At 47.4% G+C, this 24,699-nt stretch overlaps 2 protein-coding genes and 1 long non-coding RNA gene across 19 annotated transcripts in view; 2 read left to right on the forward strand and 1 right to left on the reverse strand.

Annotated features, from left to right (window-relative positions):
• The first annotated feature begins 1,409 nt into the window (after positions 1-1,409).
• The window catches only part of HRH1 (histamine receptor H1), a 128,446-nt gene continuing 105,156 nt past the window's right edge, over positions 1,410-24,699 (forward strand). For 13 of the 16 annotated variants that reach the window (XM_077993463.1, XM_077993464.1, XM_077993465.1 and 10 more), the window contains exon 1: positions 19,157-19,218. The gene's annotated coding sequence lies outside the window, so the exon portion shown is untranslated. Of the gene's footprint in view, positions 1,751-19,156; positions 19,219-20,334; positions 20,577-24,699 lie in introns of those variants that run through there. The other 3 variants (XM_028844459.2, XM_077993471.1, XM_077993475.1) reach the window with 3 other exon arrangements.
• LOC144339289 (uncharacterized) lies at positions 15,352-20,305 on the reverse strand. Of its 2 annotated transcripts, none has more exons than XR_013414184.1 (3): positions 20,182-20,305; positions 16,021-16,122; positions 15,352-15,489 (listed from the first exon to the last, which is right to left on the reverse strand). It is a non-coding gene; the product is annotated as an uncharacterized LOC144339289 (long non-coding RNA). The 2 variants fall into 2 exon arrangements; XR_013414183.1 differs by lacking the exon at positions 20,182-20,305 and adding an exon at positions 17,074-17,118.
• Positions 19,157-24,699, forward strand: part of ATG7 (autophagy related 7) — a 392,778-nt gene continuing 387,235 nt past the window's right edge. Inside the window, exon 1 of the mRNA XM_077990113.1 lies at positions 19,157-19,218. The gene's annotated coding sequence lies outside the window, so the exon portion shown is untranslated. The remainder of the gene's footprint in view (positions 19,219-24,699) is intronic.

A 24,699-nucleotide genomic window follows, 5' to 3' on the forward strand; every position in this document is an offset into this window, starting at 1 on the left:
TTTTTGTATTTTTAGTAGAGATGGGGTTTCACCATGTTGGCCAGGTTGGTCGCAATCTCCTGGCCTCAAGTGATCTGCCTGCTTCAGCCTCCCAAAGTGCTGGGATTATCGACGTGAGCCACCGCGCCCGGCCCTAAACCCAGCTCATTTTAAACATTGGTTTCAATGATAGTCACCCTATGATGGAGCATCCTGCCCCTCCCCGACAACTCCCTTACACCACTGAGCCTCCCCTACCCCAGGTGCCTGCAAGCCCCTCAGAGACCAAGGCTGTGTGCCAAGGCTTTTCTCTCGCAGAACATCCTTGATAGTCAAATCTAGACAACAGTCGCCAGAATGGCCTCTGTATTCCCTGCAGTTTGGCAGTGGGAAAGCCAGCTTTTGGCTTCCAGACAGGAAAAGCAAGGTGGGCTGACCACACACAGCCTGCACCTCAGTGACCCTCTGGCCAGAGGCTGCCTTGGGATTCTTGGGGAAGAGTTAGACCTGGTTCCCAGCAGCAACACCTTGGGAGGTTAAAAATACAGATGACTGGGTCTCTACCCCTACCCAGTAGTAGGATCCAGGGATCCTTATTTCTAACAAACTCCCCTATGATTCTAACACATGTCAAGGCTGGAAACAACCGATTCATTTCTTTGGGCCTCAGTTTCCTCATCCAACTTAAAACTCATACAGGAGTCGGCCGGGCGCGGTGGCTCAAGCCTGTAATCCCAGCACTTTGGGAGGCCGAGATGGGCGGATCACGAGGTCAGGAGATCGAGACCATCCTGGCTAACCCGGTGAAACCCCGTCTCTACTAAAAAATACAAAAAACTAGCCGGGCGAGGTGGCGGGCGCCTGTAGTCCCAGCTACTCGGGAGGCTGAGGCAGGAGAATGGCGTGAACCCGGGAGGCAGAGCTTGCAGTGAGCTGAGATCTGGCCACTGCACTCCAGCCTGGGCGACAGAGCGAGACTCCGTCTCAAAAAAAAAAAAAAAAAAAAAAAAAAACTCATACAGGAGTCTAGAAAATCTCCTTTGAGCCTCACGATCATCTAAAAAGTGTCATTATTCCCATTTTTGAGATGGGAAGAATGGAGGTTTATAGAGGCAAAGGGATGAAGGGGTGGGCCACACGGTCATTAGTCTTTTTTGGCGCTGGGGTTTGAAGAACCTAAGATGATCTAAGGAAGGCAGCTGAATCCGCCTTCCAAACCCCTGGGGTGGACTCAGGCTCTCACACATCCAGGAGAGTCATTTCTAGGCACACTTTCTTGGGTGACTCATCAGCGCCAAGGCAGGCCTGTGTGTCCAAGCGACTGCACAGGCAGAAGCGAGGCTCTCTGCCCTAACCGGAACGCTTACCGTGCCCCTAGCAAACTCCCAGCTCCTGCCTGACAAGTTACTGCCTAACCCATGACTTATTTTGGGAATCCCTGACGCATTTCTTTACTGTCCCTCATTTCAGAGCACATCATGCCAGCAGGGCTTGGAGGTGGGATGAGCTGGGAAACTGACCAACAGTTCAGTCAGACTGAGTCACTTCAAGGAGGGGAGTGGAGACAGCAGTGGGTGCCAGATGACACGGAGCTGTCGGCTTCCGTGTGCGTTTTCTTTTGACAGCAGCCATAGGGAAGTTGTCAGCCAGGCAGCCTCCTAATGAGATTTTTCATTTAAGAAAAATCACTCTGCTCGTGCACTGATGGAGAAATGAACTGCAAGAAGCAAGCCCTGAGGTCTGGAGACAGGAAGCTACTGAAATCACCCAGGTGAGAGGCAATTACCGCCTAGACTCGGCTGGGGCGTGGGGAAGAGATTGGAGGGGTGACGGGCTCTGGGGGCTGATTAGATGCTGGGATGATGGGGGACGAGTCACCATGGGCTGAGGTGGCTGATTGGATGCTGGAGTGATAGGGAGGAGTTACCATGGGCTGTGGTGGCTGATTAGATGGTGGCACAAGGTGGGCGGAGTCATCATTGGCTGTGGTGGCTGATTGGATGGTGGAGTGGTGGGGGAGGAGTCCAGTCAGTCCCCAGTGTTGTGGCTTGAGCGTCTGAGTGAGTGAGTGTGTCCTTCATGAGGATGGGGAACAGGGGCGGAAATGGACCCTGTTATCTTCAGATTCACACCCTCCACGCCTGGCACATAGCAGGCCATCTGTAAAGGTACGGAGGTACTAAGTTGTCCTCTTGAGTGATACACTTTCTTTTGTTATGGCAGAAGAGTATCTGGTGCTCTGGTACCAGATACAGGTGTACTATCCAGAATACACATACACAAGGAACTTATTAATTAATTTATTTATTTAGAGACGGAGTCTCGCTCTGTCGTCCAGGCTGGAGTGCAGTGGCGCGATCTGTGCTCACTGCAAGCTCCACCTCCTGTGTTCACACCATTCTCCTGCCTCAGCCTCCCAACTAGCTGGGACTACAGGCGCCCGCCACCATGCTCCGCTAATTTTTTTTTTTTTTTGTATTTTTAGTAGAGACGGGGTTTCACTGTGTTAGCCAGGATGGTCTCCACCTCCTGACCGTGATCCACCCGCCTCAGCCTCCCAAAGTGCTGGGATTACAGGCTTGAGCCACCACGCCCGGCCTACACAAGGAACTCTTACAACTCAACACTAAAAAGACAAACAACCCAACCAAAAATTGGGTAAAGGACTTGAACAGACATTTCTCCAAAGATATACAGATGGCCAGCCACAATGAGGTACCACTTCACACTCACTAGGAGGGCTATAAGAAAATGGACAATAACAAATGTTGGCAAGGATGTGGAGACATTGGAGCCCTCAAACATTTCTAGATGGAATGTACCACAGTGTAGTCACTTTGGAAAACAGCTTGGCAGTTCCTCAAAAAGTTAATCATGGGATTACCACCTGATCCAACAAGTCCATCCCCTGGTATATACCCGGAAAAATGGAAAACACTTGTTCACACAAAAACTTGTACAAGGATGTTCATAGCTGAATTTTTTTTTTCTTTCTTTTTTTTAGTGCAGTGGCACCATCACAGCTCACTGCAGCCTCCCCCAGGCTCAAGCAATCCTCCCACCTCAGCCTCCTAAGTAGCTGGGACTACAAGTGTGCACCACCATGTCTGTCTAAATTTTTCATTTTTTATAGAGACAGGGTTTTGCCATGTTGCCCAAACTGGTGTCAAACTCCTGGGCTCAAACAATCCTCCCACCTCAGCCTCCCAAAGTTCTGGGATTACAGGTTTGAGCTACTGTGCCTGGCCACAGCTGCACTGTTCTTTTTTTTTTTTTTCTTAAGACAGAGTTTTGCTCTTGTTGTCCAGGCTAGAGTGCAATGGTGCGATATTGGCTCACTGCAGCCTCTGCCTCCCAGGTTCCAGTGATTCTCCTGCCTCAGCCTCCCAAGTAGCTGGGATTACAGGCATGTGCCACCACGCCCAGCTAATTTTGTATTTTTAGTAGAGACGAGGTTTCACCATGTTGGCCAGGCTGGTTTCAAACTCCTGACTTCAGGTGATCCACCCACCTCGGCTTCCCAGAGTGCTGGGATTTCAGGCATGAGCCACCATGCCGGGCCAGCTACATTATTCTAATTTTTATTTTTTATTTTTATTTTTCGAGGCAGAATCTCACTCTGCTATCCAGGCTGGAGTGCAGTGGTGCAATCTCGGTTCACTGCAAACTCCACCTCCCGGGTTCAAGCGATTGTCCTGCCTCAGCCTCCTGAGTAACTGGGATTACAGGTGCCTGGCACCACGCCTGGCTAATTTTATATTTTTAGTAGAGATGAGGTTTCACAATGTTGGCCAGGCTGGTTTCGAACTCCTGACCTCAGGTGATCTGTCTGACTCGGCCTCCCAAAGTGCTGGGATTTCAGGTGTGAGCCACTGCGCCCGGCCTGTTCTTAACAGCCGGTAGATATAACCCAAATGTCCATCAACTCATGAAGGGATACACAAATTGTGGAATATTCACACAATGGAATATTATTCAGCCATTAAAAGGAAGGAAGTAGAGACACATACTACAACATGGGTAAAACTAGAAAAGTTTTAATGCCAAGTGAAAGAAGACAGTCACAAAAGACAGCAAATTATAGAACTCCATTCATATGAAAGTTCAGATTCATGGTTGCCAAGAGATGGGAAAAGGGGGGAATTAGGAGTTATGGAGTTGTTTTTTGGGATGATGGGAATGTTCTGAAAACTGATAGTGGTGACGGTTGCACAACATTGTGAATATACTAAAACCACTGAATTTCATACTTTAAAGTGGTTTAAATGGTAGATTCTATATTTTGTGAATTTTAGCTCATAAAAAAAACAATTCTTTTAAAAGAAAAGAAAAAGGAACCACTCCCTCTGGGCAGGTGTGGCTTTGCAGGCACATGGCTTAGTAAACAAAGGGCAAACAAAGGATTTCAGTCCCTTTTGGCCTAGTGCCCATGTGCAGTGAACGACCTGCACAGCTGTTCTTAGTTGCCCTGTGATGGGACATAAAAGCTTCTGCCCACATCTGGACCTCTATCCGCCCCATCTGACAGAGAGAAGTAGTGAAGATTGAATGCATTTGCTGAGGCTGGATGAAACCCCGACTCTCCCCCAGGGAGAACTAAATCACAGGAATGATTTGCACCCAAGAAGAAAACAAGCGCCTCCACCTTAGGCATGGCAGTTGACTTTGGCCCTAATACCGAGACCTCTCATTCTGCACACACCCTCCAGCTGCAATTCCACGTAACACACCAAGCCTCTTCCACATGCCCAGGCTTGTTCATTCTTTCCACTCCAGCTATGTTCTCCTCTTTGCCCTCGTACACCCCTGGAGCCTCCTAGGGACTCACTCTGTTTCCTCTCAGCCCCTCCCAGGCACGATCCTCCCCACCAAGCCACTTCCCCATTCTCAGAACCCTGCTCCCGGGTAACCTCTTCCTGGAACCTCCCTCAGAGGAGCTCTGCCTACCACCTGTTGTACCCTTAGCACTTGTGAAAACACCCAGTTGCTGGGTTTTACCTGAGCTCTGCCACTTCTAGGCTGCTTGGCTCTGCAAGAATCACACAACTTCCCTGGCCTCAGTGTCCCCATCTGTCAAGCGTACAGGGCCATGCTTACCTGCCAGGTGGGATTTCATGGAATTAGGGATGTGTAAGGCTTTGTAAGTACAAAGTGCCAAGCCCTTAAGATGGGTTGCTGCTTTTCATCATTACTGTACAGGCCTATGTGTGTTTCTGTGCAGAGAAATACCACCCATTATGCATAAGCATCTGAACTTTCTCCCCTTGATTAAGCAGGTACTCAAGGGCAGGGAAGGTGTTTGCTGCCTTTGGAGTGTACCCTCTGTCACCCCAAGCTATGAGGCCCAAGCAGAAGCCAGAATCCAAAATTCCTCTCCCTTTCCTGAGATCCCAGAACCATATTTTGCCTAGAGTCATAGGTTTTTGAGCTTCTGTCTCTCAGATCTGACCATAAAATCCTTAAGGTCAGGAACTCTGCACTTCACTCATTCTGAACCTCAGTTTCTTTGTCTGTAAAATGGGGATAATAAAAGTATCTATCTCACAGCATTATTGGAAGGGTTAAATGAAAAATCACACACTATGCTCCCAATAAACATCAGTAATGAATACAAGGGTGATGTATTCATTATCTATTGCTGCATAATGAATCTCCCCGACATGTAGTGGCTTAAAACAACATTAATAATTTACTATCTTTCATAATTTCAGGGGTCAGGATTTCAGGAGCAGCTTAGCTGGGCGGTTTTGACCTGCTGTCTCTCATGAGGCCGAGGCTTCAGTCATCTGAAGGCTTGACTTGGCTGGAGGATCCACTTCCAAGTAGTTCACTCACATGTCCCAAGTTGATGCTGGCTGTTGGTGGGAGGCACTGGTTCTCCTTCAAATGAGCCTCTCCACAGAGCTTCTTGAGTGTCCTCACAACATGGCAGCTGGCTTTCCCCAGTAGGTGATATAAGAGACCAAAGTGGAAGCCACACTATCTTTCATGATCTAGATTCAGAAATCACATACTGTCACTTCTGCAGTATTCTATTGGTCATGCAAATCAGCCCTAATTCAGTGTAGGTTACCCAAGAACATGAATACCAGAAGGTCTCAGGGCCATCCTGGACACAAGCTATCACAGATGATGCCGTGTACATTCTTCATGTGTGATCACGTGTAGGGCAACTAGAAAGTGACATAGCCAAGATCTGAATTCACGCCTGCCTAGCTCCTGTTTCCAGCTCTTAACCACTGCCCTGTGTTGGCACCCATTATCTTCATGCAAGCAAATCTTACTCTTTCGACAAGCCTTGTCTGAGCACCAATTGTACTAGATATGCCCTCTGCTCTCAGGGAGCCCTTGGTCTACAAGCTATGTGGGTGGCAGAGCTAGATCAGGTCTCAAGTTCCCTGGCTTCTAGTTCACTGCTCTTTCTACCCTGGCATATGCAACAGAGGGGAAAATCACCAAAGACTGGCAGCCCCTTTGGCAGAAAAGGATGGAAGAGAATTACAGAAAATGAACTGACCTTAGAGGCAGGAGTCCTGGAGTCTAGGTCTGTCTCTGGCATTGATTTGTAGGACACCTTTGACAAGTCCCTTCTCTTCTCTGGGCCCAGCTGCCTTATTTGCAGAATTGCCTAAGGACCTTGCCTATGCAGACAGTTCATTCAATTACCATTTATTGAGGACTGGCTATGGGACAGTCACTGCTCTAAGTGCTGGGAGTACAGTGAGGAACAAGATAGAAACCTTGTGTTTGAGTCACTCGCATTCAAATGGAGGCTTAAACACAGTAAACAAGTAAACAAAGAAAAAGACCATCAGAGATAGCAATGAGGACTAAGAAGGCCAAGTGATAGGCAGGGGCACTACCTTACCCAGGAAAGTCTTTTCCAACGAGCCACAAGTGAGCAAAGATTGAATGATGAAGCCAGGCATGGTGGCTCATGTCTGTAATTCCAGCACTTTGGGAGGCCAAGGTGGGCGGATCACGAGGTCAGGAGTTCAAGACAAGCTTGGCCAACACAGTGAAACCCTGTCTCTACTAAAAATATGAAAAATTACCTGGGCATGGTGGCAGGCGCCTGTAATCCCAGCTACCTGGGAGGCTGAGGCAGGAGAATGGCTTGAACCAGGTAGATGGAGGCTGCAGTGAGCCAAGATCATGCCATTGCACTCCAGCCTGGGCAACAGAGCAAGACTCTGTCTTGGAAAAAAAAAAAAGATTGAATGATGATGAGGTGTCCATAGCAAGATCTGGGGGGATGAGTGTCCCAGGCATAGAGAACAGCAAGTGCAAAGGCCCCAAGACAGGACAAAAGCTTGCTGTGTTTGCAGGGCTGCAAAGAGCTGGAGGACAGTGGGCCCAGGGCAGAGTGAAAGAAGGTGAGGACAGAGGGTGTGCAGGGGTCAGATGACGTGAAGCCTTGTAGACCACAGGGAGGTGTCTGGAGTTGCCTCTAAGTGGGGTGAGAAGGCTCTGGAGGGTTTACAGTAAGAGTGATCTGATGTGTGTCCACAGGGCCCTCAACCTGCTGTGTGGAGAGTGGGTTGCAGAAGGCAAGGGTCTTCGTTCTTTTTGGCCAAGACCTCCAGATGTCCCAGCCTGAGAAGGCTTGTATGACTTGGGGCAGCAAAGGGAGGGACATTACCACCCTGTATTACTGGGACAGTCCACCAGTCCCTGAGCTCACCATCTATTCAACTCCTGAGCCAGCTGATGGGAAAAACAACATGGAGCTCTGGCCTCAGAAGCCATTCCTTAAATTCCCCACCAAGTTTTCCCAAACATCCCTGGAACTTCCAGATGCCTATTGTAGTCCGCAGATTCATTGGTTGGGTTAATCCAAACTCACCCTGGCATTCCAGGTCCTCCCGGTCTGACCCCTCCAGTCTCCCTTGTAGAGGAGTAAATGAATGGTGACCCCTGGTCTGACCGCTGCAGACGAGTCTGCCCCCAGACTCATCTCCTCCACATTCTCCAGTGTGGTCAGGCCAACCTGACTACTCACCATCCCCTGAGTGTTCCCTTTTCTTTCATGCCTCCAAGGGTTTGCTTGTGCTTTTCTCTCCTCGTGAAACACATCCTCCCCCTTCAAGCCAGATCTTTTTTAGGTATCTTCAAGCTCCATCCCAAAATGCACGTCCTCCATGAAAAGACATTTTTCAAAACATATACAAGTGGGCAAAAAACATATGAAAAATGCTTAACATCACTAATCATCAGAGAAATGCAAATTGAAACTATAACGAGATGTCATCTTACACCAGTCAGAATGGCTAGTGCTAAAAAGTCAAAAACCAACAGATGATGGTAGGGATGCAGAAAAAGGGGACCACTTACACAGTGTTGGTGGGAATGTAAATCAGTACAACCTCTATGGAAACCAGTATGGAGATTTCTCAAAAAACTGAAAATAGAACTACCCTGTGATCTAGCAATCTCACTACTGAGTATCTACCCAGAGGAAAATAAATTGTGGTATCAAAAAGACACCCGCACACGTATGTTTACTGCAACACTATTCACAACAGCAAAATCATAGAATCAAACTAAGTGTCCATCAATGGAAAATTGGTCTAAAAATGTGACATGTATATATACACACACACATACAAACACACACACACATATACATACACATCATGGAATACTGCTCAGCCATGGCAAAGAATAAAATCGTGTCTTTTGCAGCAACTTCAAGCTGGAACTAGAGGTCATTATCACATGTCCTACAGCCCAGAGATGGGGTCACCACCACTTTGGCTACATAGCCTGAGAACAGGGAGGAGCAAGTCTTCCTGGGACAGAGTTCTGACTAAAGCAAAAGCGGAAGCAGCAGCCAAACAGAGAAAAACAACAGCTGGTCAACCACGACAACACTTATAAATGTAGCTCTTCCTGAATTGCTTAAACCCGGGAGGCGGGGGTTGCAGTGAGCTGAGATCATGCTACTGCACTCCAGCCTGGGTGACCGAGTGAGACTCCATCTCAAAAAATATATAATAAATAAATGTAGCTCCTTCTATCTTTTTCTCAGTAAATAGCTCCACCTTGCCATGAAAGGCAAGAACCCATGAGTTTCCTTAATGATTTCCTCTCCTGTCCCGCTATATTGCCGGTTACCAAAGTCTTCCTCCTAAGTATCTCTGGAAGTTCTTCTCCCAGCCCCAATCCACATGGCCCCTGCCCTAGTTCAGGCCACATACCCCATCTGTGGATTAGTGCAACCACCTCTAAACCACCTTCCTCCTTCTTCCAGAGTGGCCTCTTTAAAGTCCAACTGCAATCACAACTCTTCAGAACCTCCCTTGGGCCTCCCTTTGGCTTGTGAGGCTGTCAGATCTGACTCCTGTTGACATCTGTGGCTTCGTCATTTGTCCTTTCCCCACACCCTCCTTCTCTTGTCAACTTCTCTTGGGATGTGATGAGTTCCCTTGCATGCGGTTCCTTGAGCCTGGAATGCCCTTAGCCTTCTCTTTGCTTGACTTTCAGCACAGGTCCTTCAATGTTTAGCTATCACCTCCCACAGGAAGCCCTCGTTGACTGTCTCTCTGTCCCTACTGCAGCCCACACAGTGTGTCTAATGCCTTTTCCAGGCTCTCATAGTAGGGCTGCCTGCTTGCCTCTATATCTCATCTAAGGTGAGATATTGTTTTTGAAATGTTTGCCTCTGTGCTTTTTTTAAGGAAAATGAGATTTTTAAAATTGAGAGTCAATTTGCATATGGTAAAATACACAAATATTAAATGTAAAGCTCAATGAATTTTTGCCTATCTATACATCGGTGTAACCATCCCAAAGATCAAAGTATAGAATTTTTCCAGAACTCCCTTTTCAGTCAGTAACAGTACTCCTCCTTCTTCTCCAGAGGCAACCACTTCTAAAATCATAGATCAATTTTACTAATTATTTAGATAATTCTTCATATGAATATAATTATATAATGTTTACTTTTCTGTGTTTATAATTATCAAAGTAATGATTTTTACTTTCTTTTATGTTGTGGGCAGTAACAGTTCGTCTACCTCACTGCTGTAGAGTATCCCACAGTATGAATTTATTCAGGCTTCTATTGGTGGATATTTAGGTTGTTTCCAGTTTGGGCTAATATCAACAATGCTGTTCTGATTTATGTACAGTCTTTTGTGGGTATATATTTTCATTCCTCTTGGAGACATGACTTAGAGTGGAATTTCTGGATCATACGGTAGATTTATGTTTATTAAAGTTGCCAAGGAGTTTTCCAAGGGGTCAGTATCATTTTGCATTCCCACCAGTCACATACGAAGCTCCAGTGGCTCCACATCCTGGCCAACACTTGATGTTGTGTTTTACATTTCATCCATTCTGGCAGAGACATGGAAGGAGCTCATTGGGGTTAATTTTCATTCTTGATGATTTCTGTTACCCAGGAGACTTACCTCCCCCTATTTTAGGCTATCATCTTGAGACTACTATCCTTTTCTGGCTTTGTAGAAAAAGAAAAACCAGAGTCCTTTCCACGCTTTTGAGTTTCAAAAGTCTAGCATCTCAGGGGCAACAAGAGGCTCTTGTGCATCGATGAGATAGTCCCTATGGGGAAATGCAAGGGATTTAGGAGCAAGGCTCTGCCCCCCTGAAACTAAATAAGTGTTTTCAGACAAGAATGAGGGAGACAGCTGGAGCAGCCACAACGGAAGGGGGTAGGGTGCAGGTCCCTGAGGTAGGAGGCACTTGAACCTGTTCCTTCTCTAGACATGGTCCCGAGCTTGGAGACAGACACCAGAGTTCCCAAAGGAGTTTGAGAAAATTAAATGTAGAAAGCACCTGAGCACTTCCTAGGCAGACACTCTAGAGGAGAAATGAATGGACGCTTAGGGGTGGGCAGAAGAACTTCATATGTCTGCCAGAATTCTCTGTGTCCTGGCAGCCATGGCAGCTGAGCAAAGGTTCCTGTGTACTTGAAAAGGGCCCTGGAAGCAGCTGAGAGAGGGAATGAGACCTAGGAACAAGGGAAAACTCAGCAGTGACCTGTATGGTTGGGTGGCCCCTCCTCAGATAGGAATGAAGATGTCTCAGCACATGCCAATGTGAATAAGTGATGATAAACTCCAAAAGAAAAGGAAAATCTCGACTTGACAAAGATTAAGGTTTCCTCGCGTGTGATGGGAGATCTTAGCAGAGACTGAGTTCACTTACCAGGAAACAGTTACCGTTCTCATTCATCTGAGTTTACAGACTGAAATTGGACCACAGTCCCACTTTTCACACTGTACTATGCTTATTTGTTTTCCTTTTCTCTTCTTGAGACTCAAGGGCAGGGATAAGGTCTGATTCTTCCTGGAATCAGCAACCTCCTGACCCAGGGCCTGCCACAGAGTAGGGGCTTGATGAAGATTTGTTAAATACTGTTTGTAAGCCCCTTAAAGAAAGGGAGAGAAAAAGCCACATGGTTGAGCACCAACTACGTGTGGAGTCCTGTGCCTTGTAATACACATTGGCTGCTCTATGAGATAGGACTATGAACATCCCACTTTATGGATAAGCACATAACAGCCAATATTTACTCATTTACTAAGCACTCACAATGTGCCATGAAGAGGACAAGGATCTGCCCTCAAGATATTCCAGTTGAGGACAAAGATATCCAAATAAGCTATCTCAGCTGTGATATGAGATCACTATGAAAACAACGATGTGACAAGACTGTGATCCCATTCCAGTTGTTGTAGGAAAAAAAAAAAAAAAAAGACTGTGGTTTGTCTCTTAATAACTATTCTCTCAATATCATTGTTCTAGGCACTTTACATGTATTAACTCATAAGATCCTCACTACACCCAGATGAAGCTGATATTATTATTATCCCCATTTTACACATGGAGAAACTGATGTGTAGAGTGGTGAAGTGACTTTTTAAATACCATGATGGAATTTAAACCCAGGCTGTTTGATTCTAATGCCCATGTTCCTTATTCCAGCCCTGTTCCCACGCTCCCTGCCTGGTCCACTCTGTTTGAAATTCTCTTCTGGCCAGGTGCGGTGGCTCATGCCTGTAATTCCAGCACCTTGGGAGGCCGAGGTGGATGGATCACAAGGTCAAGTGATCAAGACCATCCTGGCCAACATGGTGAAACTCTGTCTCTACTAAAAATACAAAAATTAGCTGGGCATGGTGGTGCACACCTGTAGTCCCAGCTACTCGAGAGGCTGAAGCAGAAGAAATGCTTGAACCCAGGAGGTAGAGGTTGCAGTGAGCTGAGATTATGCCACTGCACTCCGGCCTGGCAACAGAGTGAGACTCTGTCTAAAAAAAATTAAAAAAGAGGCCGGGCGCGGTGGCTCAAGCCTGTAATCCCAGCACTTTGGGAGGCCGAGACGGGCGGATCACGAGATCAGGAGATCGAGACTATCCTGGCTAACACGGTGAAACCCTGTCTCTACTAAAAAATACAAAAAAACTATCCGGGCGCAGTGGTGGGCACCTGTAGTCCCAGCTACTCGGGAGGCTGAGGCAGGAGAATGGCCTGAATCCGGGAGGCAGAACTTGCAGTGAGCTGAGATCCGGCCACTGCACTCCAGCCTGGGCGACAGAGCAAGACTCCGTCTCAAAATAAAAAAAAAGAAACTCTCTTCCTTCTCAATGCTGCCCATCTCAGTGATTAACTCTCCACAACCTTCACATCTCCTCTGACTTCCTCAATGCCCAAGAGTGGGAGATGTTCACTCTTCCCTACCTTCACTGCTGTTCCCATAGCACTTTATTTTTAGGATTAATATAAGTTAGGATTGGGTTTATTGGCATGTAAGAGAACATCCAAAACACCAGTAACATATGCAAGATATGCAAGTGTCTTTATCATGTAAAAAAAAAGTATGGAAATAGACAGCCCAGGACTAATATAGCAGCTCCATGGTGTTAGCGACTGAGGTTATTTCATCTTGCTGCTCCATCATCCCAGTACATGGTTCCTTTCCAAGGTGACACAAGTGTGACTCAAAATGGCTACTGAAGCTCCAGGCATTACATCTACATTCCAAGCAGCAGAAAAAAAGAAAGAAGAGTTTCCTTGTTCCCTTTAAAGAGACTTACTAGAAATCCTCACAACACTTCCCCTTAGATCTCCTTGGCCAGAATTTGGTCACGTAGCTACAGCTTGCTACATGGAAGGCTGGGAAATATAATATTTCAGTTGGATATTGAGAGAATAGTTAATAAGAGACAAACCACAGTCTTTTTTTTTTTAGCTACACCAGCTAGAATGCGATCACAGTCTTGTCATATCATTATTCTAGCATTGATCTCTATCACAGCTGAGATAGCTTATTTGAATATCTTTATCCTCAACTGGAGTATCTTGAGGGCAGATCCTTGTCCTCTTCATCCTCATATCCCAAAGGCTAGCACAAGTTGTAGACACTTGAGATAGAGTGACTAGGTGTTATGTTGCTTTGGATGCTCTGTGGCCAATAGCACAGTTCTCCGCCCACAGCAGGCCTCCGAAAATTGTTCAACCGAAATAAATTTAAATGTTCTTGACCTCAGTTTTCCCATTTGTAACACAGGTATAAATGGCCACAAAAGTCAACCCAGTTTGGATATTCTCAGTATCTATTACATAAAATTTGCAAACTATAGATAAATATTTTTAAAAACTAGCCAGAGATAGACACTGTATATAGCTTTTGCTTTTTCTCTATTCTGCATAAACACATATACATGCTTTGCATATAAATAGAAGCTGTACATGCCATTTTATAATCAGCCTTTTTCACTTAATAACACAGGAAGAGACTTTTGCTTTTGCCTATGAAAAAACTAGCTTGTAAAGAACAATCTTCTCCATAAACAATTAGAAAACCGGGTAGAATTGTTCAAAGAAAATAAAAATCTGTTAGAAGGCATAAAAGAGGTATTCAGGGCCGGGCGCGGTGGCTCAAGCCTGTAATCCCAGCACTTTGGGAGGCCGAGACGGGCAGATCACAAGGTCAGGAGATCGAGACCATCCTGGCTAACACGGTGAAACCCCGTCTCTACTAAAAAATACAAAAAACTAGCCGGGCGAGGCGGCGGGCGCCTGTGGTCCCAGCTACTCGGGAGGCTGAGGCAGGAGAATGGCGTAAACCCGGGAGGCGGAGCTTGCAGTGAGCTGAGATCCGGCCACTGCACTCCAGCCTGGGCGACAGAGCGAGACTTCGTCTCAAAAAAAAAAAAAAAAAAGAGGTATTCAGGAAGCCAGAACTTGAGGGATCAAGATCTCAGGGTGAAGAGAAATGCATTGAGCAAGGGCCTGACATTCTATGTGCTCTTTTCCATGAATTTGCCAATTCATAAACAGCTAAATGGAGAGAATGAGAAGCTGAGAAGAAACCAAATGCTAGGAAGCAGAGAAGCTGAGCAGAACTTTCATCAGTCCCACAGGGGTGGAAAGACAAACAGAATTTATGCTGAACACATTTCTGAGTCATTACATGTTCTCCTACAGTGTATATGAACATTCACTAAAGCTCAAAGACCGAATCCATACAGAGAATTCCTAAAAAGAACTCCAGAAATAATGAAACCAAACATCTGGCAATAGAAACCCAGAGACACTGAGTGACTTGCTCAGGACCACAGAGCCAATTGGTCCAGCCTCCTGGTCCAGCCTCCTGGTCCAGTCTCCTGGTCCAGCCTTCATTCACTGCAGCCCTCTGCAGCTGTGGCTTCTGCTCCCAGCATTCACCTCCCCATTCCTCCCCACACATCCTTGCCAGAGAGAAAGATCAATTTAATCTCACTTCTCATTGTGATCTTTTAATAAATGAAAGTGCCTTTCTGAAAGGAAATCAAACACAAATCCTTTTATAAAAATTACTGGTCATTTTTTCTAATTGTCAAAGTAATACAAATTTGCTAAAGAAATGCTAGAAAATACAGATAAGTAAAAGCAAGTGGAAACCAAAACTCTGAAGATGAATTAGGGCCAAGTTGAAAATGGTCCATTTTGATCACTCTAAATAACATGCTGGCCCCTTGGCCACTTTGGTCCTGAAGGATGCACTTTGACTCTCATAAAGTAAGCAGGAAATAAATCAAGAGAAAGGCCATCTTGCACACTTGGGGCGGCTGCATGAAAAAGAGCCATTTGGATTTCTCAGCACCCAGAGGGTGCAGTCCCCAGAGGAGATGGCTGACTCCATGATGCGATGGGTAGGGAGCTGGACCGGGCTCCCTGCCCAGACATCTCAGTCCACAGCTTGTTGCACAGCCTGGGAGCCCAATGTGGTGACACTCATTTCCTCTGGACCTTAAGGGCTTTGTGATTTTCCCGTCTCCTCTGTGCAAATGCAAAGATGACTCCCTTGGTTAGTGGAGGATTTAAAGTTATCAGTGAAGACTTTAACTGGAACTTGTTTCAGAGCTGGGGGCATGGGTTCTGTGGCTAATGAACTGGGCACCTTGGGCAAGTCCCTTACCCTCCCTAGGCCTTCCTCAATTTCCCCATGTGAACAAGGAAGCAGTTGGGCTGGATTTGGTGAGCCACGATTCCTGTTTCCTAGAGGAGGGAAGAAGGGAGGGGATTCGGTTACTGAGCATCTACCAGAGCCAAGCACCATGCTGAGCACTTTGCCTACATGAGCTTATCTAATCCTGACAACAGCACTGTGAGGGAGAGGACATCAGTGTTCCTACCTGTCAGGGACCCCTGTTATTCTGCTAATAGCATCTCGATTTTCTTTTAAGGAACCATCTCTCACCCACTCCTAGTTCCAGGGGCCTACAGGGGGCTGACCCGACCCCTTGACTTCAGACACAGGCATGTGACTCAGGCTTAGCCAACCAAAACAACTATAATGGTTTCAGGACTGGGCATGTGATCCAGGCCAAGCCAACTGGAGTCAACCCTGGGATTTTTGCTGGAAGTATTTGGAAAGACGTGATCTCTTTGCCTTGAGGTTGTTTCGCCGTTTCCACCTCCCTATGGAAAGAGCCAGCCTGCTAATAAAACTGGCACATATGCGTAAAATAAAACTGACAGAAAAGAAAACAGAGTCAAGACAGAGGGAGACAGATTCATGACAATTACCTTTGAGCCTTTGAAGGATCTGAATGCAGGCCTACTTCCTAAACGTTTTCATTCCAGAACACTTGTAACCAAAGCTGGCTATAGTTGGGTTACCCAAGTTACCTGCAATCAAAACAATCATCATGAAAATTCTTTGTTTTTTGGTGGAGGGAGGGGGGAACAGGGTCTTGCCCTGTGGTCCAGGCTGAAATGAGGTGTTCAATCATAGCTCACTGCAGCCTTGATCCCCTAGGCTCGAGCGATCTGCCTACCTGAGCCTCCTGAGTAGCTGTGACTACAGGCTCACACCGCCATGCTTGGCTAATTTATTTATTTTTTGTAGAGACAAGGTCTCCCCATGTTTCCCAGGCTAGTCTCAAACTCCTGAGCTCAAGTGATCCTCCCACTTTGGCCTCCCCAATCCTACCTGGGGATTACAGGGGCAAGCCACCATGCCCGGCCCATCACTAAAATTCTGGGTGTGACATAGACATTACTATTCTCATTTTACATACAGATGAGGAAACTGAGGCTCAGAGAAGCAAAGTAAACACAGAGCTAGTAAGTGGCAGAGCAGGTATTTTTAATCTACTTATTTCTTCTCATTGCCTTCAGACTTTACTCAGGCACTGAGGTTGTCCCTTTTTTCTGCTTCTTCCACAAAGCACAGAAGTAAGAGTGGGGCTGTGGGTCCAGACTGCTCCAGGCTCCAGATCTGGCTCATATGCTTCCCACCTGTCTGACCTTGGGAAGACTTACTAGCTGTATACTCTGAACAAGCTCCTTAATCTCTTTGTGCCTCCGTTTCCTCATCTGCAAAACAGGATGATAACAGTACCTACCTCATAGAATTGTGAGGAATCGATGCATTATTTAATTATGTAAAGCTCTTAAATCAAGCCTGACACACAGTACGCAGTAAGCATGAGGCTAGCTGTTGCTTTTCTACTGTGGCCCGTACGTTGTTAGAAAGTTGATTGTGCCCTCCTGCTCCCCCATCCCTCATACGGCCTGGGGTACCTCCTGATCTGTCAGTTCCAAGTGCCATAGCAAAGCAACCCACACCCCGCTTACCAGGGGCTTGAAATCATGTCTAACATGCTGTTTCTAAGATGCTGATTTTTCTAAAAATGCTGATCACAATGGGTTTAGCAGGCCTAAAACTAGCCCAGGAAGTGAAACTTTGGGGAGGAATTCCAAATAACCAAGCCTTTGCTGAAATGCAGAATGGAGAGAGGAGGGATAAAAGTGGACCAGGCTTCCCCCACCCGCCCTGCCCCCATCCCTCCTCCCACCTCCATCCCCTCCTTACCTCCCATAAGCTCCACAGCTGTAGAGAGAGGAAATGTATTTTCTTTAGAGTTTATAACAGTTGCTATCCTGAGTGTTAACTCAGTTCCAAAGGGTGCATTAGTCTGGTAAAGTGTAAAATATGGAGGCCCTGGAGAATCACCAGGGGGTGGGAGAGGGCATTCGTGGATCCAGGGTGAGTCTTGGCTGTGGGGTTGTGCTAATGTGCAAAGGGCTGGCCAAAAAAGCAAATGGGACATCCCTGACCTTGCGAATCCATAATGCCCAGGACAGTGACATGGCCTGCCATTATCCCAAAGCCAAAGTCTCATATATCACTGGGCATCACAAGGTCCTTTAATCCCCACCTTGAAGATGGGATCAGTGATCTCTGAGCTACCATTTATGGAGCACTAAGCCCTTTATAGAAACGGCATCGTGAAACTTTCCAACAGCCCCACAGAGATGAAGTTATAATATAACAGGACCTTGGACCTTGGGGCTAGGCTGCGTAGGGTGGATGCTCGGTTCTCCTACATGTGACCTTGTGCAAGTTACTCAATCTCTCTGTGCCTTCATTTCCTCATCTGTAAAATAGGGGTAATAATATTTCCTACCTACTAGGACCTATTGTTGTTGTGAGGATTAAATGAGTAAGCACCTGTAGCTCTTAGAAGAGCATCTGGCACAATGGCACCTGTCTTTATGAACCTCCCTGTTACCAACATGGGCCCTGAGGCCACGCAAAAGGACCATGGACCTACCATATATGGCTTGTGAAGCAGGGCCTCAGACCCAGCTCTGTGTGGTCCACAACCAGGGCTGGTGGGACCGCTCCTACTGGAAGGAGGCTAATATACCCCTCTGACCCCCACCCCCACACCCCAACCCACCATGTCCCATCTTCTCAAACACCCTTCTCTTCCTGTAAGCTTGGGTGGTCCCATCGAAAGTGCTAGGGTAAAATCTGAAGCCATAACTGTTCAGAGGTTCAAATAGAGTTTTCCCGGCGCCGAGGAGGTAGAAAAAAATTCGATCTCTCTCTCCCAGCTCTGGAAATGAAGGCAGCCAGGAAGAATCCTCAAGCTCCCAGGTTCCCGCGGACCTGCGGAGGGGCCTCACCCCCACCCTACTCCTCCCCTCACGTCGCTGCTGGGGTGACACAGGATGCTAATTAAAACACATCCCATTTTGAAATGTGGGCTCGTTCATCAGGATGGGCTAGGGAGAAACAGAAGAGAGGTGTGAGGTTGTAGACCCTGGGGGTCTCTTTAGTTCCCCATGAAACCTCTAGGGGTAGGGTCCCTATCTGTCAATCTTGTTCCGCCTCTGTCTGACTTCGCCTTTTTCGATTTTGGCGCCCCTAGCAGTAATGAGGGGCACAGGTATCACTATTTGTCTTTTTCAATCTATCTGTGATTGACTCTGCCAAACATCGTTTCATCTCTATTTCCATCTCTGCGTCTTTGTCTTGATTTATCTCTGTCTGTCGTTTTGTGTGCCCGCAGGTGCGTGGGTGGGGGTGGAGTTGTCTCACCAAGGTTCTGACCCTTCTGCCACCTCTCTTTCCAAACCCAAGGAGCCGTCCACCGCGCAGAGCCCGAGCCAGGGTACCCAGCGGTAGCAGCTCTAAACCTGGGGCGCGAGCTGGGAAAGGGAGTCCGAGCGAGAGGCGCGCCCCTAGTGCCCCCTCCCTCCGCGGGGGCGGCCCTGGGCGCGTGGAGCCGGGTGCTGGGGCGCTGCAGGCCCGCAGGGCCCCGGTCCCCGCCTTCCCCGCTGCTCGCAGGTGGCCCCCTCGGCGCGGCTCCTCCTTCCGCGCCCCGCCTCCCAGAGCGCTCCCCGGCGCCCCCGCCGCCGCCCTCGGGGCACACCCAGCAGCCTGGCCGCCGCTGCTACCGCGCCACCAAACTTTCCCCGGAGCCGGCGCCGGTGAGTCGCATCGGGGCGCGGGCTTGGGCGAGAGCGGGGCCGCAGCAGCTGGGCGAGGCTCCGCGCTGACCAGACTGGGATCCGGGCAGCCCTGCAGGGCGGCCGGGACCCCCGGAGCCGGCGGCTTGAGATGGGCGCGCTTGGGTACCCTAGCGACGCGGATGGCCTGGGGAGGGTGGAGGAGCGCGGCTCGCTCGGGGGCTCCACACTCCACACTGTGGCCCCAGCACTCGACGCGCAGACACCTTTAGCTTCCCCGGGCTTGGGCAGGGTGCGCGCCCTGAGCGTCTATCTTTGGGCTCCGGCGCGCAGAGGGGGAGTCTCGTTTTCTTTGAGCCTCCCCAGGGTCTGAATTTGCTGCTAACCGTAGTGCCAGCCCATCGGTTGAGTGCGTTCTCTATGCCAGGCTTTGGGCATCCATTATCTGTTGCAATATTGTTATACTCATTTACAGAGGAGAAAACTGAGGCTCGGGGAGGAAAAGTTGTGCCCAGGAGCACCAGCTAGTTAAGGGGAGAGAGTCACGGTTTTGGGGAGAGAGTCACGGTTTTGCTCGGAGTCATCCTCAGTCAAATCACTAGACTTCATGAGGTAAGCCCCAGGCTCAGCGTCACCTGGAGTCGGGGGTAGGAAGTGTGCGGACCACCACCGGCCCTTCTCCTGCAGTTTGGCTGCAGCTGGGGGTGTGGAGCAAGGGGTGGATCACCTCCTCCTCGTTGTACCGACAGAGGAGGATGCTTTGGGAAAATGAGTGGATGTTATGGCCAGGGAGTGGATTCTGGTGACAGAAGAGCATCGGGGCCGCTCTTTCAGAGATCAGAGTCTAGAAGTTGCTCTCAGTTTTTCTGGAAGGAGCCCAGGAAGTCAGGAGCAGGAGCTGGAGTACGGCAGCTCCTCAAGGAAGTCACGTCTCCCTCTCTGTTACCCCACCCCCCAGCCCCCAGTCCTCCATGAAGATCTCACCTCTTCCCTCCTAATTCCCTGATCCCTCTGAAGTGTCCGCTTGCCTGGAGCTGGTAGTGCAGAGATGTTCCAGGCAGAGTGGCTGTCCTCCGGCAGAGGGCTCCCGCCTCAGCCTGGAGCAGACCGAACAAGGCAGGCTGGGAGTCTTGGTGAGCAAGGTTCACAGGCTGGAAGGTGCCTGAATAACTCATTTTATGACTGAGGGGCCAGAAACCTGTGACAGGAGCACAGACAGAGTGTGTCCCTGGAGCATGAAGGAGAGGGGGATTGAGGGTCTTATGGGAAGGGTCTTGGAGGCAGCCAGAAAACCAGCAGAGACTGGGAGAGAGGGAGGGTGGACACATGAGAGCATCATTATGCATTATCCCACTTAATACTCACAGCATTCTTGCAAGGTAAGTGCTGTTATTGAACAGATAGTCTACTGAGGCTCAGAGAGGTTAACTTGCTTGAGATTGCCCAGCTGGTCCCTGGCAGAGTTGGGGTTTGAACACCCATCTTGCCTGACTCCCTCTAGATTTTGAATGAAACTCAGGTGGCAGATGGGACCTTAGGTCCTTCCGTGCTTGTGTCTGGCAGCAGCAGAGATGAATAGAAGAAAGCCAGGCAGCAGGTCCGCTGTTCACAGGAATCCCGGACAACCCCATGTAAATCCCTGAGTGTGATTCAGGCATTTCTCCTGGTGTGGGGAGAATCTATGGAGAAGGGCAGGGGATGCCTGGCATTGTTTTTGTTTTCAAATGTGAAAGAGAATTCCGTGGAGGCAGGAGACGGGCAGGCGCTGCCTGTCCATGATTTCAGAGCTGGGTGGAGGCCGGAGCTGCCTGCCAAGAGACCCTGCACCCCAGAGTGGTTTGGCCAATGCAGGGCTGGGAGTGGTCCTTCCTAGTCCTCAGCTGAGTGTCCAAGGGAGGAGGGACTTATATGTGAGCCTCCTCCTCTTCGACTCTCTCAGAATTCTGTGTTGGCACTTTCCTCTTCACAATGAAGGAGTGCCTGGCTTTTCCTTAGCAGAGAAAACACATAGCAAAGACATCAAGAGTGTGGGATTCTGGAGCTCACCTGCCTGGGTTCAAATCCCGGCACTGTTGCTTATGAGTTTTGTGGCCTTGGTCAAGTTGCTATGTGTCTCCGTTCCTTGGTTCCCCCATTTTTAGAATGGAGGTATTCCTGACACCTTCCTCACTGGGTTGGTAAGAGAATTAGGTGTGTTCATGTGAATAAAGCACTTCAGTGGTGCAGTGTAATACCTAAAAGTGTTAAGAGTCCATTGTTATTGTTGTTGCTATTAAGGTCAAACAATCCCAGCTCTGTATCCTGGCTCTGCCACCTGCAAATTGCCCAGCCTCTGCAGGCCTCTTGCATTCTCATCTGTAAAGTGAGAGTAAGTCTGGTTAGATATAGTGTGTGCCCCCAAAGTCTTACTGCAGTCTCAAGCTTTAAATAGCCTGAAACTTGAAGTCTCAGTGTGGACCTGTATAAACTTCTGACACTCTGCTAGGCACTCAGCAGACACTGGCCATTGCCACGAGTGTCACTAGTGTGGATGATATTGCTACTACACAGTGCAGCTTGAAGTTTGTGCTCTGGCTTTCTTCTGAGGAGCATGGATTTGGGACAGTTTTCAATCGCATGTTTTCTAGAGGGACAGAACGCTTAGGGTTGGAACCCCAGCTCTTGCCCTCAGAACCGAGAGACCTTGGGCATCAGCTTCCTTATCTGCGAAATGGCCGTTAGTTCTATTTGCCAGTATCTGTTTCTCAGGATCAATGTCAGGATGGAAATGTGGAGAAAAGAAGGAAAAAAGCAGATGGTATAAATGGCAAAGAATTACATGAAATTGTAAGTAATTCTCATTAGCATTCAGGCTGGGAATTACCTATAATTGCTCCTGATCCAAGATGTTTTATCTGAAAGATGTACCTGGCAGAGGATCATTCAAGCCCCAGTCACCTGCTGCCCTCCCTTTAACAGTGATGCTGAGCGTTTCTGAATCTCGGGATGTAATTATAATAAAGCTCCCATATCTCATTTATAAGTGACTCACTTCTGTCATTAATGGTTGTAGAGGACTCAGACACATACTCTTCGGGAACAATGCTGCTGATGCTGTCGGAGGGGGGGCCAGGATGCCTTGCCTCTTTTATGCATTCATCCTCCCTGCTGTAATTCTTCAGTGATAATGCAGGGGGATCACATGGGCCAGGATCGAAGCTGACAGCTCTCAATTTGTGCAGCAGCTTGGATGGCAAGGGCCATTGAAACTTGCTGTTGCCAGCAGAATGCATGTTAGAAACTATCACATCCCAACAGAGGAATGAGCAGAAGAGGTTGAGAAAGCTGCCCCCAGGGGGTACTTAAAAGCACAGACTCCAATGTCCAACAGACCTGAGTTTGAATCTTAGTTCTGCCAGTGTATTCGCCGAGGTGTGATTTCTGGCTGTCTTTCCAACCGTATTGTCAGCTCTAATAGAGCAGGGAGCACATTTGTCTTATTCACAAGGACATTCACAGCTCCTAGCATGTAGAAAGTATTCGTGAACATCTACGGAATGAATGAATATGTGAATGACAAATTGCTTAATTGCTTAATTGGGCCTCAGCTTTCTCATTTGTAAAATGGGGCTAATATAGCACCCACCTTACAGGTTGCTGTGAGGACTGAATGAAGAAATGTTAAGAACAGAATAAACAGTCAGCAGTGCCCCTGATGATAAATAGATGGGCATAAGCAAGCAAGTTGGGACATTTAATTTTTTTCCTACCCTTGGACCAACAAGAGACAAAAATACTAGTTGTAAGAATGTCCTGTATTTATACAGCACTCTGCAAAGAGCTTTCTTTTTTTTTTTTTTTTTTTTTTTTTTTTGAGACGGAGTCTTGCTCTGTCACCCAGGCTGGAGCGCAGTGGCCGGATCTCAGCTCACTGCAAGCTCCGCCTCCCGGGTTTACGCCATTCTCCTGCCTCAGCCTCCCGAGTAGCTGGGACTACAGGCGCCCGCCACCTCGCCCGGCTATTTTTTTGTATTTTTTAGTAGAGACGGGGTTTCACCGTGTTAGCCGGGATCGTCTCTCGATCTCCTGACCTCGTGATCCGCCCATCTCGGCCTCCCAAAGTGCTGGGATTACAGGCTTGAGCCACCGCGCCCGGCCAGAGCTTTCTTATTGGTTGACTTCTAACAAGTAGGCAGAAATTATTATCCATGTTTTATAAGAGAAGAAACAGGTTCAGAGGGGTTGGTGAAATAAATTACAGAGTTTAGAAGCAGCAGAAATTGGAATATAAATCCAGGTTGCTCTGATTTCTAAATACCAGCTGTTACACTGAGCTTTCCATTGCCCTCTAGAGGGTGGAAGGTGTAGTATTTAGTCTTCCATGAACATGGTATCTCTCTACTTATTTAGGATATTTTTAACATCTTTAACATCTCACGGCATGGTTTCCTAATTTTCCTTTGGTGTCTTTTATATATTTTGTTATATATATATTTCTATTATTTGATAATTTGGATGCTGTTATACATTTTTGATAGATAAATTAGTTGGTTACTTATTGGAGAAATATGCTTGCCTTTTGCATATTGATTTTGTATCCAGAAATCTTGTTAAACTCACTTACTAATTAAAAAAATGTATTTGTAGATTCTTTTGAAAACATATATAATCGTAAGAGGTACAAATAACAGTTTTGTTTCTTCCTTTCTAATCCTTTTATTCTTTCCTTTTTATTCTTGCTTTACTGTCTTTCTAAGACCTTAGTACAATAATGAATTGAAGAAATGGCCAGGCGCTGTGACTCACACCTGTAATCCCAATACTTTGAGAGGCCGAGGTGGGTGGATCACCTGAGGTCGGGAGTCTGAGACTGGCCTGGCCAATATAGCAAAACCCCATCTCCACTAAAAATACAAAAATTAGCCAGCCATGGTGGTGTATGCTTGTAGTCCCAGCTACTCGGGAGGCTGAGGCAGGAGAATCACTTGAACCTGGGAGGCAGAGATTGCAGTGAACCGAGATTGCACCACTGCTCTCCAGCCTGGGTGACAGAGTGAGACTCCATCTCAAAAAACAAAACAAAACAAAAAGACAGTGGACATCTTGCCTTTTGCAACTCTTATGGAAGAGCCGTCCACATTTGATAATGAGGTATCATGTTTACTCTAGGTTTTTGGTAGATACTCTCTATCAGATTAAAGAAGTTCCTTTCTATTCCCAGTTTGCTGAGTGTTTCTTTTATTTTTAGTTATAAATGGAAATAGAGTTTTAACCGATGCTTGTTCTGCATCTGCCCAGATGGTCACATGATTTTTCTTTTTCAATCTGTTAACATGATGCATGACATCGACTTTTGCATTTCTGGAATAAACCCAATTTGAGTCATGCTGTAGCATCTTTATTGCCAGCTTTTATTTACAAACCCTTTTGTTTAGTATTTTAAAATCATGAGTTCTTGAGTGATATTCACCGGTGATTTCATTTCTCATGCTTACTTTTCAGGCTTTGGTATCAAGGTTATGT

The sequence above is a fragment of the Macaca mulatta genome, chromosome 2 (genome assembly GCF_049350105.2).
Source record: "Macaca mulatta isolate MMU2019108-1 chromosome 2, T2T-MMU8v2.0, whole genome shotgun sequence".
NCBI classification, from domain to species: domain Eukaryota; kingdom Metazoa; phylum Chordata; class Mammalia; order Primates; family Cercopithecidae; genus Macaca; species Macaca mulatta.